Source organism: Dipodomys ordii, unplaced genomic scaffold (genome assembly GCF_000151885.1).
Source record: "Dipodomys ordii isolate 6190 unplaced genomic scaffold, Dord_2.0 Scaffold5, whole genome shotgun sequence".
Classification (NCBI taxonomy): domain Eukaryota; kingdom Metazoa; phylum Chordata; class Mammalia; order Rodentia; family Heteromyidae; genus Dipodomys; species Dipodomys ordii.
The window spans coordinates 29,810,134-29,832,866 of record NW_012267221.1 but is presented as its reverse complement, the minus strand read 5'-3'; the positions used below and the strand labels follow the sequence as shown (position 1 = coordinate 29,832,866).

Genomic DNA, 22,733 nt, shown 5'->3' with positions numbered 1-22,733 from the left:
AATGTTTAAAGGTAAAGAGAAGGCTAAAGACAAAAAAGCAATAAAGTTAAATTATCTTCCTAGAAGCTGTCTCCTTTCCACCAAGCTTCTAACAACCAAAGGATTTCCCAGGTTTTTTTTGTTGTTGTGTTTTTTTAAGGCAAATATCTAAATGTCAACAATGAGGGTAATACACAAACAATAAAATTTCCTCTGATAATTCAAGCAATAAATTGCCAGGGTTCTGGAAGATTCCTTCAATACCAACATAAAAAATAAAAAATGGTTAAACTTTAACTGCATTATAGAACTGGGTTCTGTTTTCTCTTTCTTTTTTTTTCTAAAATCTGCTAAATTATATATTAAAAAATTATATACAGAAAAAGACCCACATAGCAAAATATATATTTAATAATGCTTTATTTTTGCACTTTTTCCCCTCAAATAAAAAATACAATGGCCCCACAACTCTTTCCAAATTAAAGTTTTACAATAAAACTGCCATTACGTCTTTATAGTCATTACTTTCCTTTAGAAAATAAATCTGAACATTAACTACCTTCACTACAAGCCAACAAAATAAGATCACATCTAACACTTGTGCCCAAAGCTCCATTTGAGACCTCCTAAGCAAACATCAGATTACATTTTCATGCCATCAAAGGAATAACAATTCCTACTCCAAATTACTTCCTATCCCCACAACCATGTGGATGTTAGTATCTGAAAACAAATGTTTACTTAGTTTTGGGAGGGAGTTGTCTGATTCAGAACTTTGGTCGCTTTAATTTGAAATGAGCTCCTCTTAGTTTTCTTTCATTCACTGCAAACAAAGAACCCCTATTGTTATTAACATAAGAAACAATTAAAGATTGGTGAATAGCTTCTCAAAGCATTCTCTCAGCTGAGGAATGAGCTCTTGACAGTGGGACTGAAGGAATATTACAAGTCATCAAAGAATGCCAGTAAGAGCCATATGGAGTGACATACTTCCACTTTAACTGTGCCCATGATACTCTCACAGTTTGCACAGCTGTAGATTATTAGGAAGGAGCCCAAAATGAAGGAGGGATCCCTCCTTAGGGTCATTCACCATCACAATAATGTTAACTAAAATCTGTGGGTGGTGAAGTGACTTAGTGGAAAAGAAGCATTTATCACTGTTCTTTTGACAGCTGACATCCACCTGCCTCTTCTGTGGGTTTTGAAAAATTAAATTATGTCTGAATTTATGGTAATCTCTTAGGATTCATAAATATATGCATTTACTCAACAGATTTTTATTTTCATGAAAAAATTAAAATGCAGTGTCTCTAAACATGTTCATAAAAATCTCAAGTAAATAGCCAAAACTGTGATTTAGAACCAACACAATGGTTTTAAAATGCTCTTTGGTAACCAGGACTTAATTTGAAATCAATATACTGGCTAGGTGTGTGTGTGTGTGTGTGTGTGTGTGTGTGTGTGTGTGTGTGTGTGTGTGTGTGTGTGTGTGCTGGTATTGGAGCTTGAACTCAGGGCCTCAAGCTCTTGCTTGGCGTTTTTGCTCCAAGTTGGCACTCTACCACTTGAGCCACAACACTTTTTGCTAGTTATTTGGTGTGTTTCATGGATGCTTCTACCCAAGCTGGCTTCAAACTAAGAGTCTTGGATCTCAGCATCCCAGATAGCCAAGATTACAGGTGCAAGCCACCAGCTCCTAGCTCTAAATTATTTCTCAATAATAAAATATATTACTTAAAATGCATTAATTATTGGGGCTGGCAAGGTGGCTCAGTGGTAGAGTGCTTGCCTTGCATGCATGAGGTCCTGGGTTCGATTCTTCAGCACCACATAAGCAAAAAGAAAAAGCCAGAAGTGGCGCTGTGGCTCAAGTGGTAGAGCGCTAGCCTTGAGCTGAAAAGCTGAGGGACAGCACCCAGGCCCAGAGTTCAGGCCACACGACCGGACCCAAAAAATGCATTAATTATTAATAACACAATTAAATATATTACTTATTAATATTTTTAAATAATTATAATTTGTTCAATCATTAAGTAAAGCATAGTTTTAAAGTAACATAAAACTGTCATTTTACAAAAAGAACTCAGTATCTGAAAAAAAATTATTATAACAATAAAGCACCAATGGCTCACACTTGTTATCTTAGCTACACAGCGGGCTGAGATCTAAAAATGACAATTGGAAGCCAGCCTAGTCAGGAAGGTCCATGAGGTTCTTATCTCCAATAAATTACAAAAATGGAGCTAGTAATGGAGCTGTGGCTCAAATACTAAATATCACAGGTAAAAAGAAAATCAATCATCATTGTTCCTTCAGCAAATACTTAGTAAGCACTGTTAAGTGCAAGAACCTCAACTTAAGAGGACGAACTTAAGAATTTCTATTTCTAGTTTGACATGGCACTATCACCTGCCATCTACATACTCAGAAGTCTGAGGCAGAAGATAGTAAGTTTGAGCTCAGTCTGCGCTGCATAGTGGGATCATCCCTCAAAAGAAAAATGAAAGAAAACGAGCAAGGAGGTAACATTGTTAAATAAGAAATGTACTCATTACCTTACTCATGTAACTGTAAGCCCTCGGTACATCACCTTTATAATAAAATAATATTGATTTAAAAAAAAGTAAAGTGAAGAGGCAGAAACAGAGGAAGAGGAGGAAGAGGAGGACAGGAGAAAGAAGAAAAAAGAGGAGGAGGATATGGAGGAAGAGGAAGAGCAAGAAGAGGAAGAGAAGGAAAAGGAGGAAGGGAGGATGAGATTCAGAAGAGCAGTTCTGTTTCTGAGGATAGCTAAGGGAAAGTAGATCAACAGCAAACCAACTGGAATATATTGGTTTCTGCATCAATCCAATAAGGGAATGACAACAAATCTCTCATATCCCATTATAAGATAATGATCGGCTTTTCTCGTACACATAGACATTTTATTCAATGAGGTTAATATTGTTGGATCAATAAAAGCACTTATTCAAAGAGCACAATCAAGAACTCTATTAAATACAAATAGAATCTTTTCAAGTTTTTCTTTTCAATTACAGTGCTTCTCTATGAATGAATAGCACTTGAATCAGGACCTACCCCAATGGAAATGTATTAACTCTGATCCAATACCACCTTGAATACAGTTGTCTTTCTTCGTACACATATTATAGCAGTGGTGTGTGTGGCAGATGATGAGTAGCAGCTTGAAGGGCTGGTTTAGCTACTGCAAACATCTCATTAACAAATAGATGTCCGAGATAGGTTGTTGCTGTTTGTCCAGAAACACACTCTCCAAAACCCAGAACATTACGGCATTCACACTTTTCACTTGACTTTTTCAGTATCTCTGTTTTCAAATTTCTGGCCTTAAGATGAACCTTGTCAAAATGGATCAAAAGGAATAGACTAAGAAAGAGAAAACTTCATGTTAACTTACCTTTACACAAAATTAGTAAGAAATAATGACCACTTACACAATCATTGCACTTTTCAGGGCTTTTAGAAGATTCATTTTGATTTATTCCCAATCAAGGATCTCTTTAAGCAGCTGCTTTTATCATCCTCAGTCAGCATAAAAGTCAAAGGAGAACGTTGAAGATTCTGATCTCAGCCAGTTTCAGAGATCTCTCAAGCCTGAGGTATAAATTTGTGCTAATGCCTAAAGGCTTGAATGACTGCTCCAAGCTAAATGGAAAGTCTATAGAGTTCCACAAATTTAAGACCATCACCATCCACAAGAAACAGATTCCATCCACTAGTTTCAAAGTGATAGTAGGCCTTGAAAGATGTTGTTCTGTGTCTGATGGATGGCCAGGAAGCCATACACCTTAATTTGTTCAGAAACCTGCTTGTTTACATCTGTTTTTTGTGGATATTTTGAACAGCACCTATTCTTGGTTTCTAGTATTCTGAGAGTTGACTTCAGATCCTGGAAATACACTTTTTCAGATTCCTGTCCCAACTTTATTGCAAGCGAAGCAATAAGATGCCTCCTGCTAGGCTGTTAAGAAAACCATCCATATTCATGCCAATGAGGTGCTTGAAACAGTACTTACTACTTAGCAAGAACGCAAGAAGTATTACTTGTGATTTTAGGACATAGTAGTTATCTTATGACTCAGAAGGTATTATGTACTTATTTCTTATATTTTGGATTTAGCATTAGTTATCCTCCTATGAATACATAAAATAAATATCAGAAGACATAATATGCCTAGAAAGTGTACACACACATTGTGTATAATATATATACTCTTTTGCTTGACATAAAGACAAAATTATCAATTTACTTTTTATAATTGGAATTTAGCACATAGTAGATAAATATAGAGTGCAAGATTCAACACTAGGCTAGAGTTTTAATATTAGAGGCCCAGGAAAGGCACGATAGCTTCATTTAAAAGGCTAGAAGGTAAGTTACCTGCTTTAATAGTTTTAGTAGCTTATGATAATCATTCCAGATATAATTCCTTTATTTCATATTAGCTATCAAAAGATAAATCTTTGCATAGCAGAAAAGTATAACATTTTATCTTATAAAATCTGTAATGACTACTGCTTAGCTGAAAATATTTACCATTATTAATTTTTAGAGGTTAACTAAATAGTAATTAATTTAATGGCATGGCAAAGTAAAACATTTATCTGAAAACAAACCTCGATGAACTTCTTGCTTTTTGGCCATAGCATTATTTTTTAGTTCACTATGTTGCACACCAAATGTGTTGTGTGTTTCTCTTGATAATCAGGTAGTTTGGAATAAAGTCCACTGACAAATTTCAGAATAAAAATGCATATTTCTGTTAGCTATAACATTATAAAGCACATTTTTAAAATCTCAAGAAATAAAATCTTCCAAAAATCACTAATATTCTAATTATTATTATCCACATTAAGTGAGACATGTTATAGAAGAGCAATGCTGTGTACTTGAGTAATTTCAAGTTTAAAATTAAAATATGGCATTCAACCAAATGTCTAGTAATTGCAAGAAAAAAATATTGAATTTAGAATATAGTAAATGTCAATGAAATATTATAGTCAGACTAATACAGAGGTCATAGAAATAAATCTGAATCAACCGAAACAAACCCATTCCTAACTCTTCAACTTGACTAATTCCAAGGATGAAAGAGCAAAACTAACTTCTTTCAGACCCTTCAACAAACTTGGCGTTGAATCAAGCTAGTGGTGTCAAGTTCAGTTAGGAGCATCTGTTTCTTCACATGGCTGCTTCCATAACCATACCTCTAAGACTCATCTAATTTTAGCCAGAGAGCCTTCAACTTCAAAATGATCTGATGGTAAGGTTCAACGAGTTGGAAAAGAATAAAGATTTAGATGTCACTATTTCTCTCATACAATAAATACTCTGTGTACTCTTGTGTGTCCTATACTGTACCTGATGCTGCCCTCATACAGCTTCCAATCTCATGGACTTGAGGTGAGTTAATAGAGAACTGGATTACAGGGTGTTGTTTATTTTAACAAGAGATTAAACAACTAACTACTTGAATATTTTCAGTAATGTAGAACATCAGAGTCTACAAACATATTCCAAAACAATATTCTTCTGGAGGAAGAAATCAGACTTAGTGGAATTACAATCTGGCTTGAAACTTCTCAGAAAATGAAAGTCCTAAGACTGGAGCTTAGGTAGGCACTGGGAAGGTTGCCCCAATAAGCAATTCTCATCAGAATACAAAGAAACTGTTAAAGCAGGTAAATTAGTTTAGATTTTACCTCAAGGACCTCGAGAATCTTTGCATGATCAGCATGGAGTGATCATGGAATAATCACATTCCTATTTCCAATTTTATGAAAATCACTCCAATACTGTGAGGAAGGGCACATTGGCAGGGAAGAAGTCAAAGTGATGGAAACAATTGTAGAAAGTCAGGTAAGGGGTGCAGATCTGAACTTGTGTGATGGGAGGCAACTGAAAAAGCCTAAACTGGGTTTGGGGAGTCCAGAAAGGAAGGGGGGTTCAAGAACAGAAGTGTGTCTATCAGACTGGCTCATGCCTATAATCCCAGGAGGCATACATAGGAGAAGCATGGTCCTGGGCCAGTTTGAGCAAAGATACCCTATCTAAAAAATAACCTAAAAGCAAAACTTGGGTTGAAGGCATGTGGCTCAAGTAGTATCACATCTGCACAGCAAATGCAAGGCTCTGAGTTCAAACCCCAGCATTACCAAAAATAATGGAAGGAAGGAAGGAAGGAAGGAAGGAAGGAAGGAAGGAAGGGAGGGAGGGAGGGAGGGAAGAAAGGGAAGGAAGGTAGAAAGGGAGAGAGACGGGGAGGGAGGAAGGGGAAAGAAGGGAGAGAAGAGGAGAGAGAGCAAATGAAAAATTAGAGTGAAAGAAGAAAGGAAGAATGAAGGTTTCTTACTTACTTGCTATGTAACTTTATGAATAAAACAAGGCTTTAGCCCAGACACAGATGAAACAAAGCTTTACTCAGCTTAGCTTCTGCTTATGAGGAATACAGAAAAGGACATTGCCTAAAGCATTCATTTGCCACACAGTAAAAGACAAAGAAGCATTCAGATCTTTCTTCATTCAAAAACTCAAGAACAGGGCTGGGAATGTGGCTTAGTGGTAGAGTGCTTGCCTAGCATGCATGAAGCCCTGGGTTCAATTCCTCAGTACCACATAAACAAATAGCTGCAAGTGGTGGTGTGGCTCAAGTGGTAGAGTGCTAGCTTGAGCATAGAGAGGCTCAGGGACAGTTCCCAGGCCCTGAGTTCAAGCCCAGGACTGGCAAAAAACAAAAAACAAAAACAGGACATACATATATACTCATACATATATTTGTCTAATTACATGGCATTCACAAAACAATATTTATTGCACTTTTTATAATAACAAGACTGGGTTTGCTAAGGACTATTGGTTGTAAGACTATAAAGGGTTTTCGGAGTTGTTTCTATCATGATTATCACATGGTAGAAAGTAAGTTATAATTTAAAAAATATATTTGGACTGTTTCAGTTCTAAGTTAAGCATCAAGAATAAGTGGTTATCTTATTTTAAAAAGCATAGAAATGAGCTTTGTCATTTATATATTGACAGCACTGGATGTTCTAGAACAGTGACCACAAAAGTGATCTGTGGATTAGAATCACTGGGTATCTTGTAAAATTTGTATAGCGCAAGCTTCACACAAAAGCTTCTCTGGAAATGCGACACAGGTATTGGGGGGTTATGAGCTCTTTGGGGGACATCAATATACAGACAAGCTTGGGAACCACAGTTCTAAACAGGCACAGAAAAGAGAACTGAAACTGCCTACTTCAACGAATGCCAGCAAGACTTTCAGCCACAAACTCAGGTGTATGAGAACCATCTTTAATTGTCTATGGGTAACAATCATTTCTCTCTTACACTACCCTATAGGATAGCTGAAATCTATTCTCAGACACACTGAGGCTTCTCTCTCTTCTTTTCTGTGGCGTTTCTTACGTGGAGCTGGGTATAGAGTCAATTGAATAAGAGTTATGAAGTACCAAGGCAGGAGAGCTTAAATTGAGCTCTAATATCGACAGCTGTTGTTTCCCCTGCATCCTTTCAGCACAAGATTACTCCACGTGTGAGTCTCTGAGGCCCTAGTGCAGCTGCCTTGTCCCATTCTCAGGTCCCTAGGTGTGCAGGTCACAAGCAACTGCTCCTTGCCACAACAAATATTCTGCTCCTTCCTACACTGAAATTCAAGGGACAGGGGAGGCTTTAAAAATAGTATAGAAACAAATCATTAAGAACAAAAAAAATGTTGCTCAAAACATACAGCATATTATTCATGAGAGATTCCCTTACTAACTGCCAATTATGCAAAGGCATTTTTATGTTTGTTAAAATCCACTTGATTGTCTTATTGGTGTTATTTTCAACCTTTTGATAATATCCTGAAATCTTTTGAAACCAGCTCTCCATTTTTCCAGGGAGGTGGGTTTTTTTTGATAAAATAAATATAATCCATAGACTTCCTTAAGTGAATGAACAAAACTGCAATAGTGTGCAATACATCAACAACTAATGAGCAAGGAAGATAGTCCTACCTCTCACTTGGGAGATTTAGCAGCATTCACTTAGAAAATTGCTAAGCCATATGTGAGGCATGACTAGCTGGCAAGGCACCAGTGTCAAATCTTTTCGAAGAGGAATCAAACTCCTCATGAATGCATGTCAATCCTGTGTGAGATGAACAGTTCCTCCATGAATCCCTGATCGATATTCTCACTTCGGGCACTGTTTTTTAACATCAGATAATAATAATAATCTATTACTAAAATGAAAGGTGAAAGCCCATGGTCACTGATATATGAGTCCGTGGTTATTTTTCTCGATTTCTAGAAAAAAAGAATACATGAATGTGGGGGGGAGGCGGGGTGCATTCACCTGTATGTATCCTAACATATTTCTCGATTATTTTCCTCTGAAATATAGGATGACTTGTTTGTTAAGTCAAGAAATACTCATCATCATGAAATAAAACTGCTGCTCAACAAATGTTTACATGCAATATACTGAAAATTTAGTTTTAAAAAACTGAGTGTCAGTGACTCACACCTGTAATCTTAGCTATTGGGAGGTTGAAGTTAGAAGGTTCAAAGATAAGCCAGAGAGAAAAGTTCATCAGATAATTAACTGGGATGCTGGCATCCATCTCTCTTTGCAGCTATGTGGGAGGCTGAAACCAAGAACATCGAGTTTCTAGGCAAGCCAGGGCAGTATGTGTGATTCCATTTCAACAGAAAAAGCTGTGCATGATGGCATGTGTTTGTCATCCCAGATACTAAGGGATTCTAAAATAGGTGGCTTGTGGTCCGTGTCCACATAGGCAGAAAATGTGATCCTATCTCAAAAATAACCTTTGGGAAATAAAGAGCTTAGAATTATGATTCAGCAATATAATCCTATGTAACAAATACAAGGTCTTCGGAACAAATCTCAGTAATTCCAAAATATTAAAAGGTAAAATATATTTGCATATTCAGATAAAAACTAAAAGTAGGAAGAAATGAAGGATTACATGTTATATCATTGGGAAATAAGTATTGTCTACATTTTAAACTTTTATCTTTAAGCAGTTGTATAGAGCAGTTGCCATTTAACAAAACAGTTTATAAATACAATGCATCTTGATTGATGTCATGCCTTTTGACGTTCTTGACATTTTAACAGTGCTGTGATGTTTATTTTACCATATATAAATTGAATTACATTTGTGCTCATTAGAATTTTCACGAGGATATGTCTTGGCATGAGTAAGGTTTCTTAAACTACTGGAGAAATTTTCCATCAAGACAGTAGGAACATGAATTATAGGTCGAATCAATAGACTTAGAAGAAGTCAGAAACTAATTTGCATACCTCTGGGGAGAGTCTAGAGTGTATCCTTGACATTTTCTGGTGTTTCAACCCTGGACATTTTCAGAAAACTAACAGGTATTTTCAGAATCAAATCAACAGAAACTCTTCCAACATGGGCTTAGAAAGCCCATAAGAAGACATGAAGAAGGTTACCAGATTGGATATACAAGGAAGAAATAGACTACTCAGAGGCTTGGTAGTGTTTTGCAGAATTCAGGTAGAGAGATGTCATTCAGCCACAAAGGGGGAACTGTTGCCCTGAAAATGCATGTTACCTCCAGCATGAACCATGGAGAATCACCATCAATCAGAGAGCCAGCAGAATTTTTCCCTTCTGGATGTTGAACTTGTCTGTGGACAATGACCTTTCCATTCCTTAATTTTTTTTCCTTGTGGTATGAAAGTATCATCTTATGTCTATATTTTGAAACAAAGAAATTATTTTTTAGTTCCACATGTCCACAAGTAGGTGGGAATTTTAGATGGATTTGACACAGAAATTCACCCATATTTTGTTTTGTGTGGTTTAGATGAGACTTCAAATCTTTGAGTAGCTAATTATGTGACATTTTGACTTTAAAAATGAAAGAAAGGGGCTGGGAAGGTGGCTCAGTGGTAGAGTACCTGACTTGCATGCATGAGGCCCTGGGTTCGATTCCTCAGCACCACATAAGCAGAAAAAGCCGGAAGTGGTGCTGTGGCTCAAGTGATAGAGTGCTAGCCTTGAGCTGAAGGACTGAGGGACAGTGCCCAGGCCCAGAGTTCAGGCCCCATGACGAACCAAAAACAATGAAAGAAAGAAAGCCTCTATACTGCTCAGACAATAAAATAAGATGTATGTTTCTATAAAAAACCTTTTATATTTGAGAGGACTGAACTAACTACTATAGTGAGCTTACATTTATATAGCTGCATAGTGTCAGAGCATTTATCATTCATCAATAAAAGCATGCTCAGGCTCCGCACTTTTAAATATGCATGACTAAGTCCAGTGGACTCTGAGGTCATCTAGTTGTTCTGTGTCAGTCTCCCTGATTGCCTGTTATCTGACCAGTAGGTCAGGACTTGATGTGGTATTATAAAACAAGTTCTGGTTCAGAATACCAAATAAGAATTCAATAATACTACATAGTGTCTGACAGAAGAATCAAAGGATCTTTCAATAAGAACAAAGAGGAGTCTATCTGTGCCATCTAATTGAGGAAGGAATAAGCACATTACCCTGCTAAGAGAGTCACCTCTCTGGAACAGATGATCTTCCTGATCAGATATGTGATTCTCTCTTCTAGTGAACAAATTCCATGTCACATATGGGGCCACAAAAGTGAGTTCTTTCAGACACAGTGGAATTGGTGTCTAACTGTGGAGAAATAGGGGATTGGATGGATCTACTTACTTTTGATAAGCTATAGTTTCTAAACTAAAACAAAAATGCTCAAATGCATCCTGTCTTTCTCTTGGCAAGAGCAAAATCAGACTCACTGAACTACACCTGCATGCATGTGCTATTTCAGAGGCTCTGGAGCTCCCAGATATTGTCCTGACACCTGTATCCTATAAATAGCTAATGTGAGTGGTAGCATTAATGAATGGGTCACAAAAAGAGATGACTCTAAAAGTTTATAAGAAATTAGATGTCTGGCTGAGAGCATCAGGTGTGTTGACCCAGGGAGCAGTCCAAAAAGCTGGTGAGGTGCTTATTCCTTTCTCAATCAGAACTTTATGGAGGACATTAAGTTCAGGTAGACCAAGATGACAGACAAATTTTCAATAGATTGAATGTGGTGAGTGGTTTCCTGGGAGGTAATAACCTCAAATAGTGAAGACAAGACCCTGGACGTTCTGAGAGGGAAGGAGAGGTATGGACCACAAAGCCCACACAGCAAAGGGAAACACATATGATACAGTGGGAGAAGGTGTCAGACCACATGCAGACTCCATCCAACTAACAATTTGCTGGTCTGCTCAGTCTCTTATTTCCTAACTGCAGAAATAGAAATATTTTATTTGAATTAGTTCTATTTAAACATTGGAAGATTGTATATAAAATTTGAAAGGGTTCTCTTGAAAAATCTTAATCTAGGTGTTGGTGTCTCACACTTTAATCCCAGCTACTCAGGAGGTTGAAATCTGAGAATCCTGTTTGAAAGCTAGCCTGAAAGATAAAACCAAGAGACCTTAACTCTAACTAATTAGTAAAAAGCTACAAGTGGAAGTGTTGCTCAAGTGTCAGAGCATCATCCTCAAGTAAAGAATCCAATGAAGAGTGCAGGCTCTGAGTTCAAACCCCACTACTGCCACAAAAGGAAAAAGAGAAGAAAAGAAAAAAAATCTTACATTCAGTGGCAAGTTGGGCAAAGTGGGCAAAGTGTGAGTAATCAGAGAACACAAACAGAAGTGGACCCTGTTCACTGTTAACTGTTAATAGCCATCATATTGACTGAAGTGTGGTTCAAGTGGCAGATAATCTGTTTAACTAGCAGGATGCCCCCAATTCAGTCTCAACAATAGCTTATTTTTATAATCTGAAAATTGAGGAATTGAAAATGTATTTTTAAAATGTTGACCTAATTTAGCTTGTTAGTTGACATATATTCATATGTCTAAGGTCCATTCTTTGTTCCATTCACTCAAAAAATGTTCATTATTATCTAAGTCCCTAGGAATCTGCTTTACTAACTGGATATGACTACTATCAAAGAAATACATTCAAGCCAGGAGCTAGTGGCTCATGCCTGTAATCCTAGCTACTAAGGAAACCGAGATCTGAGGATTATAGTTAGAAGCCTGCCCAGGAAAGTCCATGAGACTCTTATCTATAATAAACCACTCAAAAAATCAAAAACAAAAAGCAAAAGATGGAAATGACACTGGCTCAAATTAGTAGAGTGCTAGCCTTGAGCACAAATTGCTCAGGGACAGTACACAGACCCTGAATTCATGTCTTAGGACAAAAATAAAAAAAGAACTACATTCAAATTCAAATCACATTTTATTGAGTTAAGATGGGGGGAAAAAACTCTTGATTTCAAGCAATTAAAGGAGAAAGTACAACCTAAATAACAAGAATTTCTAAGGAGACATATTTTGACAAATTTATGGCATATACCTTTCACAAGTTCCAATATTTCTCAGTTGAATAAAATATTCACAATGAAACTGGTTGATCAGAATTATCCTCAGTCCCTTTGCCTAGGTCACACAGAACTTTCAAACTTTTTGGAGTAGCAGCTGAACATATTGCTGCTACTAAACGATCTCTTCAAGATCATAACCATTTAAATCTAACTCACTAATCGAACAAAATCATTTAGAGGCACCTTACTTTTTCTTGCTTCTGTAGCTCCTTATAGCCATTACCTTCCTTCAACAAGGTTCTAGATGACTTGAGTCTAGTCCAAGAAGTGCCTGTGTAAGAATGGTTTGATCAGACTCATAACAGTTAGCCTAAGTATTCCTTCCTTATAGTCGCATAACTTCCATACAATCAAATTCTCTTTCAGGGTATGCTAACCTGGAGCATTAATGTGCTCTTCATATCATTTTTAAGATAATTACTTCTTTGTTGCTATCCTTATCTTCTTCTAAAAACAAATAGAACAAAAAATATATGTATGCCTATCTTTCTCAGAGAAGAAATCTCCAGAATGTATTTAATGATGCAACTGGAAAATGTTCTAACAATATGGTCATTCCTGATTTCTCAATTTATTACAGGTGGATAATTTCTGAAAAACCCAGGACAATGGAACAGATTGAATCACTTTAACAACTTGAAATTTGAATGAATTCCAAAGTGCTTACAGTCAACCTATTTTTGTCTTTATTTTTGCTTCTTCTGAACTTCATTTTTTAAATTTAATTTTATTGTTAAGGTGATGTCCAGAGGGGTTACATTACATACATAAAGTAGTGAGTGCATTTCTTATCAAACATTATTACCTCCTCCCTCATTTTTCTCCCACTTTCCTTCCCCCTCAGTGTCTCTCCCCAGTTGTAAAGTTCATTTCCAACATATTATCTGGTATCCACTATTGCACTGGTTTACCCTTTGTCCTTTGTCTTGCCATTATTAAAGGTTAAATAATTTTTCTTTGGAAGCTGTCCCAAATTAGTGGTAAACTGTGTTCTTTGGAAAATCATATTTAGTATTAAATGAGTATTTAAGTATAGTAATTACACTGACACTAATAAATTTGGGAGCATGGACTGCCTTTAAAATCCCTCTTTGATATGCTGATATTCTCTAAAAGAGAATCAATTCCAATAAATCCTAAATTAGAGCATTTAAAACATATTCCCATATGTATCATATAAATATCATAGCAGGGCTTTAGAAGAGAAGTTACAGTCTTGCAACACTGAGTACATACACTAAGGTGTTTTCCTTTCTCATAATTGGGTTTTATAATTTTAGTTAGTTTTCTACCCACATGACATGACTATATTTTATCCCCAGCCACAGTTTGACTTAAACTAAAAAAGAAAAAAGTAGTATATATTTTATTAAATTATAATACACATAACATATCAAAATATGAAGCTTGACCTCTAATTGATATTTTATATTAATATACTCAAAATGATTGCTTTTGTTTCAAAATGTATGTTTAGATGCTTTTCAGAATTTGCTTTGGAGTTTCATTGTTGGAGAAAATATCCTTGATTTATATAGAACAATTGCTCTTTCTAAAGAAAGATAGATTACTCATTCTGGACATAAAGGAAGTAAGTTTTAGAAATAATGCCCAGTATATTTATCACAATGAATGAAGGAAACACACTTTTTTTTGGGGGGGTCTGGTCGTGGGGCCTGAACTCTGGGCCTGGGTGCTGTCCCTCAGCTCTTCAGCTCAAGGCTAGCGCTCTACCACTTGAGCCACAGTGCCACTTCCGGCTTTTTTCTTTTTGCTTATGTGGTGCTGAGGAATCGAACCCAGGGCCTTGAGCATGCAAAGCAAGAGCTCTACCACTGAGCCACCTTCCCAGCCCAGGAAACACACTTTTTATATGACCTATGTCAAAGAAAACTTTTCAATTAAGCCACCAAACTCAACTACATATACAAGAAACACCTTCAGAATAACTAAAGTCACTGAACATTCTAGAAATGATATTGTAAGTGGAAATGAGCATAGACCACATGTGCCCTTACTGTCAGGATGCACAGTTATGGATAAGCTTAAAGTGATTCAGGAAGAATATGAGCTATGTGGGAAATGCAATGGCACACAGCAAAAAGACAATGTATCCTAACAAGTTGCTTGAAAATTGAACATTTTTTAAAAAAATCAAAACTGGTACCTGTGTTGTACAAAATGCATAGCTTAGTTAATAAAGCGTCATCCTTTTTTAAAAAATAAAAACTTCTGTTTCCCTAGTGTCACTGTTTGAAAGTAAGTCTGTATACCAGAAGATGGTTGAGGATTATGAAACTTAACACATTTTATCCAAGCAAATATAAACATTTTCAAGGAAAGCACAAGGCAAGAGACAGGAAAGACCATATGTTTCCAATGCTCTCCATGTCAAAACAATACCAGTCTCCAGAAAATAACTGCTAGTCATAATGAATTATTTTGCCAGATATCTTCCAAAAGTCACTTGGAAGAAAGTACAGTGCACTCCATGTACCATGTAATGGATAAAAATAGATTTTGCCAGACCAAACATATTATATTCATGAGTTAGTTTATTGGCCATAATACTTTATAAGATTCTTGAGTTTTTATTGCTCTTGGGTTAGTTGTAAAGGTAAAAATGAGATAAGAGAAAATGGAGGCTTAATTTTCTGGAAAACGTTTCTCAAGCTCTGTAAACTCCTCTTACTTAAACTGATATTTAATGCATAATATTAGAAGGGCTTTTTTCCCTTCCCAGTGGAGAAGTTTTTCCCACCTTTTCCTTCTGGTGAAAGGCAGGTTCAGACAGCTCTCATTGAGCTCTACTTTGAAGCTAATGTTCTCTGTCTTTCTTGTCTGTTTCTCTCTCCTTCTCTCTAAATATCTTTCTGAGTATATTTCTCTTTCCCTTTTTCCCTCTTTCCCCTCTCTCTCTAATATATAATTATATAATATATATGTTTATAAATAAAGCCTGAAGGAAAAGACTGTTCATATCAGAAAATGTCATCTCTCACATAGATATACCTAGAAGTCTTTTGAACATCCTTCTTAGAAAGACATTGTTAGCCATTACTACTTCTCTAGACTCATTTGAAACTTCTAGTAGAACTTCTTACATTCATTCTCTTGATATTATAGTTAGATGACCTAGTCAAATCTTCTCACCTAGAACTCTAAAATATTGGAGAAAAAGAGCAATACATTTGTTTCTCTTATAGCTCTTAGAGCAGGATCTTGAGCAAAGTACCCCTTTTAATGAATGTTTGCTATTCAAACAAGCACATAAATGACTAATGTAGATAATTTCACATTTCTCTAACAGTAGCACTGGGTTCACACTAGTCCATGTAGTCTTATCTGCAGCCATCAAATCCCATGGGTAAGCACTGCCAACCCAGCTAATAGGCTTCTGTAATGACTAAATCTGAAGTGGTGATCTCAGATCATGATAATAAGCAGGGACATTTCCTTCTGGTTCGAGTCTATAGAAACTTCCCCTTGAATATGAACATGTTTAATTGTCTTGAATAGACAATGGCAGGGAGAAGCTTATAAATACTTGAAACTTTTTCATCTCTAGGTATAAAAATATTCAAATAACTTCTTTCTAGGATTTTGAGCTTATGAAGCTATTAAAGTATGCACACATGCTTTCGCTTTTCTTCATAAAAACATGTGCCATGGCTCTGTGCCTTGGTTAGTTTCTTTAGGTTTTTTTGTTTTTATTTTTTTTTTATTGTGAGAATACCATACAGAGGAGTTACTATTACATGGGCAAGATACGAGTACATGTCTTATCAAACATTGTTGCCTCCTCTTTGTTTCCCCTTTCCATCGCTTCCCATACTCTCCCCTCCTCCCACCCGATTCTCCCCCCTCCACCAAAGTTGTAAAGTCCATTTTTCGACATAACGACTTGTATATCTCATTGTTGCAATGGGTCCACCTGTATCCCTAGTTAAACGATTTGTTTTTTCCCTTCCCCTCCAAAAATTAGACCAACATCAAATACAATGAAAGCATGGATTATACTGTTGGGGGGAGGACATACAAAGTAGCATAGAAATCATCTTATAAATATGTTAGAAACAATTGCGTGAAAGAAAAAAACAAAAAAAAACATTTGAATACTTATCTTGGGGTTCATTCCCTTAACATCAACTTATCTTGACTCAGACATATAATAGTTATTTCAAATAAGGGAAACTATAGAACCTATGTTTCTTTGGGCCTGGCATACTTCACTTAATGTAATTTTTTCCAAGTCTTTCCATTTCCTAACAAATGGGGCAATGTCATTCTTTCTGATGGAGGATGGAATAGGAGGAACCCTAGGTCTCCTTTGCACAGACCAAAATTTTCTTAATAGAGACCCAGAAACACAAGAAATAAAAGAAAGGTTGAACAAATGGGATTGCATGAAGTTGCAGAGCTTCTGCATGGCAAAGGACATAGCTAGCAAGATCAATAGAAAGCCCACGATTTGGGAGAAGATCTTCACTAGCCATACAACAGACAAAGGCCTCATATCTAAAATATACCTGGAACTTAAAAAAATTAAATCCCCCTACAACAAATCTTTAAAGAAACAACTGCCCAATAAATAAGTGGGCTAAAGACTTAAAGAGAAACTTCTCTGAAGAGGAAAGAAGGATGGCCAATAGACACATGAAGAAATGCTCAACCTCTCTAACCATAAAAGAAATGCATATCAAAACAACATTGAGGTACCACCTCACCCCAGTTAGAATGGCTATAATCAAGAACAACAGATGCTGGAGAAGATGTGGACAAAAGAGAACCCTACTGCATTGCTGGTGGGAGTGTAAACTTGTTCAGCTACTCTGGAAAGCAGTATGAAGGTTCCTCAAAAGACTCCACATAGAGCTCCCCTATGACCCAGCAATCCCACTTTTGGGCATTTACCCAAATGATCACAAACAAGACCATACTAAAAGCATTATTTACCATAGCTAAGATATGGAACCAACCCAGATGCCCTTCAGTAGATGAATGGATCAAGAAAATGTGGTATATATACACAATGAGTTTCTTTAGGTTTTATCTGCTGTGTGTTCTAAGTGGTATTTTCTCCTTGTTTGACTCTCAATTTCTTCTAGATTTTGATTATTAAAATGATCAAATGTACACCAAAAAGAGACTAGTATAATAAAACTATGCCTTAGATTTCAACAACAATCTAACAAAAATCTAAAGTCTAAAACAAAGTGATCATTTAGTTTCTCAACATTTCAATGTTAATTCCTACCACTTGGCTGTATGAATTAGCTTTAGTTATGAACAGCAGGGTAACCTCAAAACAAACGATCTACAGGAACTGAAAACACAAACCACATGTAAACTGCAGACAGGCCCTAGCATGGGACATCTTGTAAAAGCAGTAGAAAGTTAAACGCAAAAGGGATGCATGAGATTTGTGAATCCTAATGCTACTGCATGCCTCACTGGATCCCACAGGCCTCACAGAGGCTGTGCAAGGCACAGTTTTGCCATAAAACAGCTCCTATACTTATGAGGAAGAAGCTACTGACGTATCAGGAAAACGATCGATAAGCTAGTGGGGGGGGGGAGTGGGGGGGAAGCATTTCAATAATATCAAAACATTTATTTATACTCCATGTACTTTTCATTCAGTCTTATAATTTTGCCTGATTTTTGAATTTCTAAGAGCCATATTAATAAACATACAGTGGAAATTTGCACCTTTCTAGCATTTAACTATTATAAAAACCATAGGACATCACCAAAGCCCTCATGGAGTCCAATAATCATCAATAATATTACTACTCGTAACCCACAAGCAGATTTGACAGCTAGTAAATGACACAGCATGCTACTTTCTTTTAGTTGACTTATCCACAGCAAAGCTGTATAAAAACACTTTATCTTAGTATCCCACGCCATTCTAAACTGGTACTGATTCCTTATATTAACGCCCAACTGCTGCAAGAGAAAAAAGTGCATCAAATAAAGTGGAATCAGGAAACTCACTCTTAACTACTCATACAAGGTATGTTATGGTCCCAAGGCTGGGAGATCCTGTGAGAAACGTAGCTGCTGAGTGCCTACCCAGCCGAACTGATGTAGGAATAGCATTTTATTAAGATCCTTAGCTAGATGTAATGCTCATTAAAGTTTGGGAAACACTGAGCAATTATTTTTAATCTATATGTAGCTCCTGTGGCACAAATAGAAACTCATTGTATTTATTTTGTCATATATATTTTCTGATAATGTGGTGTCCTTCCTTTCGAGAATAAAATTTTTCTTAATCTCATATATATGATAAACCTGATTAAATATAATTTGATTATGTAATATTTTATTTATTAATGAAAGACAAACCCTTTCAGCTGTTTTCCCTTAAAATTAATATTTAGAACCAGTTGCTGGTGGCTCATACCTATAATCCTAGCTACTTGGGAGGCTAAGATCTAGAGGATGATGGTTAAAGGCCAGCCAAGGCATAAAGGTCTGAGAGAATCCATCTCTAAACTACTCAGAAAAAGCAGGGCTTATAGGCATGACTCATATGATAGAACATCAGCTGAGCAATTATGAAGCACTGAGTTCAGCCCCTAGTACTGTCAAAATGTAGCGAACAAAAAAATTAGCACTTGAAGACAAATCCTTGGTTTATAGTAATTAGAAGTCTTAACTAGATAAGGAAGCCACTACACATTTCCATAAGAACCAACAGTTTTATCTATGTTTTTATGTTATATTCATCAAGAGAAAATGAAGATGGAATATTAAAGCTGAGCATTAGGTAAAATAAATAGAAATCTTCCCACTAGCATATTCTAAACCCAAATTAATACGAAAACACAGACACACACATACACACACAATTTCATAGGGCTTCTCCTTATCATTTTCTACAGAGAAAATATATGAAGATAGAGTTTCAAATCTTTTGTTTGTTGGATACTTAAAAAATATTTTTAATTGGAGAAATATGAAAACAAGCATATTCTTCATTCCATTTCCTCTCTTGTATTATGAAAGTGAGCATTTTAATTTTTTAAATACGTTTTTAGTTGCAAAAATATTGTACAGAGGGGTTACAGTTACATGAGTAAGGAAATGAGTCCATTTCTTGTGGAGCGTTGTTACCCCTCCTTTGTTTAACATTCATTGGTAGCCTGAGGGGGTTTCATTGTGATATGTGCATACATGCACATGGAGCATCTTGACAAAATTCACCTCCTCCACCAATGCAGGATTACACCAGTGACTCTCCATGGAGTATTTAGGGCCTCAACCCTAACTGAGATCGTGTCACTCCTCCTCCTTTTTCTAAGGAACTACTTCTAGTACAATCAAGACTCTACTTCCTTGAACTGGTTCTCTGCCTCTCCAGCATGCAGATTATTTCTTGGCAATATAGCCTCCAGTTTATCTGGCAGTCAAATAAATGCTCTTTTATAATCATCTACACACACACACACACACATTTATATATACATGTCCTGACTAACACAAAAGTACATGTGAATATGACAAGAATGTCTTCATAGGTTTAGCATCATCTTTCTCTATGGGACCCTGGTTACTTGCACAAAACTTCATCCATGAATTCTCTCTGCCTTATCCAAATAAATGGCCCAAAGAACAGTCTCTAATTGAACAGTTTCAATGCAGGCTTTTGGGGGATCTCATTGCTATAAGTCTATAAAGATAATATCTGCCACTTTTCTTTCTTTTTCCCAAGTTGTTAATTTTAAAAATTGCTATCCCATGTCCTTCTGTGTACCTTATCATAGTCATTGAAAAAAAATCCATACACCAAAAAGGCAAGATCATGGCACTGACAAGATTGCTAATAGTCAGTGGACTAATAGCAACCACACATATATCAAAAGTCTATAAAATTAACTCTTTCTTTGATATGGAGCAAATGTACTTGATCTAGATCACCATGACTTACAAATTCCCACAGTAGTAGTAACTATTTCTACATTCTAGCCTAAAACATAATTGTGAAATGTCATCTTTATTCAGTCTGATTTCTCTCAGAGTGATTAAGCCTGAAATTAGTCATTTCTTAAAAAATCACATTTGGGAGAATATTTGGAATCTATATTAGTGCTGAAGAAAGTGATCAGCACAGCATAATTATTTACAAATTGAAACAGAAAATTAAAATGTTGTCAAAATGTAAGGTTTAGGTTAAAGTGTCATTTCTATTGGAAATTGACAAGCCAACACCTTGGTCAGGCTCCTTGTCCCACATTTACTGATGAAAACTCAGGAAGGGCCCCATCCTCATTCTCAGTTGTAAATGTGCCTCTAGCTAAGCTGATTTTCCTCTCTGGAACGGCTTGAATAGACATACTGCTTGCAAATGGCTAGTGCATGGATGAAATTCAGATACTTGGTATTTTCAAAGAACTGCAGGCTGTGGGATACGGAAAGGTAACACCACAGTGACCCCTGTAATACAGGATAGCGGATCACCCTCAACATGTAAAAGGTCGTTGCAAATATTTTCTATTTTTACATCCCACATCCAACACCCATTTAATAAGCCAGAGCACTAAATCTAAGAACTTCAAAGAAGCAGAAGCCTCAGGTGAACTTTGAGAAATCACTAAAAATAACTTGTTATATACATAAAATCTACACAAAGCCATCTCTACAAATGATCTTATTTGTTAAGATGGTCAGAAAAATATTCTCCTAGTTTGCCTGTCTAACTCATTATAAACTACTAGCATATATCTCTGAGAGAAAAATTCTTCTTCAAAGATGAGTTCAATATTTCACATCATAGCCAAATTTTATTAACTCATCATCTCTCCTATGTACTTTCATTACTTGTTCTAGCTGGTGACACTGTTTTCTTAGTAATCAGTGGCCTAAAATATAGACATCTGTCTTTTATAAATTTCGGGCCATCCATTCCTTGATCATTAGTTAATACTTCTGTCATAAGTTTTCCTAAAATATTTCTTGCTTCTGCATTTCCATAGTTCCAACTTGTTAACTGTGCTCTGTAGAGAATGTAGAGAGTAGAAATAATGTTGAATAAAATCCTGGAAACTCACCCAACCTTGCTTCTGCTCAAAGTAGATGAATACCCTTGATTCTGCATCTGTTTCCTTCTGAAAAAAGAAAGAAAATGTAAACTAAAATTAATAAAGGTTTAATTTTATTTGAAGCAGGTTTAGTTTTTTAGTTTGAGGACTTTAAAACTTGCCCCCACTTCCTGCCAAAGTTGTATAGTTCATTTTTGACATAACATCTTGTACATCTCATTGTTACAATGGGTCCACCTGTATCCCTATTTAAACAATTTGTTTTTTCTCTTCCCCTCCACAAATTATACCAACATCAAATACAGTGAAAACAGGGTGGGGGAGGGGGGAGATGGGAAAGGATGGGAAGGGGAAACAAAGGAGGAGGCAACAATGCTTGATAAGAAATGCACTCATTACCTTGCCCGTGTAATTATAAACCCTCTGTACAGTATTTTCACAATAAAAAAAAACTTGTTCACTAATACTTACATATTTCTCCCTTGCTAAAATGCATTACCAAAATGGATTCAGCACAGACCTCTTTATGAGAATAACATACATTTTCCAGGTGCTGGGACATCCATAGCCAAGATTAGGACCAGGAAGGCAAAATACAGAAGTGCAGATTTAAAGAAGCAATTATCTCAGACCTGCAGTTGCAAGGTTGGCACTAAATGTGCATCTTAGCTAATATCCTTGGAGACACATATTCTGTTGCCTCTGTAATTATGAGATCATCAGTTCTACTACAAGTTGTTTTGTTACTATTTATATTAGAATCAGAAAGACATATAATTTTGTCCAAAACAGTACTTTCTAAGTAAAATGAAGAAACATATATCTAGATATACAAAAAGACTTCCAATGGGGGCAAAAATGCTGTTCTTATAATATTTATTTTCCTACAGATAGATAAACATAATATATATTTGATGTTGATACAAGCTTTACAATTTAGTCAAACCATCATGAGATGCATAGCACAACATCATAAAATCATTCTGTAAATGCTTTGAACCAGCGGGATTTGGTTATTTCTGAAACCAAGTTTCCCCTCAAAGGCCCAGGTTCAGGGCTTACTTTCTGATGGGCACTTGGATCAATGCACATTTTCTAGAATTCCATGAGGGTACAATAGCATGCTTGATACTGAGTCTGAGAGACTAAGACAGCTCTCAGGGCTTTAAAAGAAAAATCAAAATCCACTGTATATATATATATATATAT

At 36.2% G+C, this 22,733-nt stretch overlaps 1 long non-coding RNA gene across 1 annotated transcript in view; it reads right to left on the bottom strand.

The window, feature by feature from the left end:
- Positions 1-3,066: 3,066 nt before the first annotated feature.
- Positions 3,067-22,733, bottom strand: part of LOC105994664 — a 75,319-nt gene continuing 55,652 nt past the window's right edge. Inside the window, exons 3-4 of the long non-coding RNA XR_001175517.1 lie at positions 21,534-21,590; positions 3,067-3,175 (exon numbers count right to left, since the gene is read on the bottom strand). This is a non-coding gene — a long non-coding RNA (uncharacterized LOC105994664). The remainder of the gene's footprint in view (positions 3,176-21,533; positions 21,591-22,733) is intronic.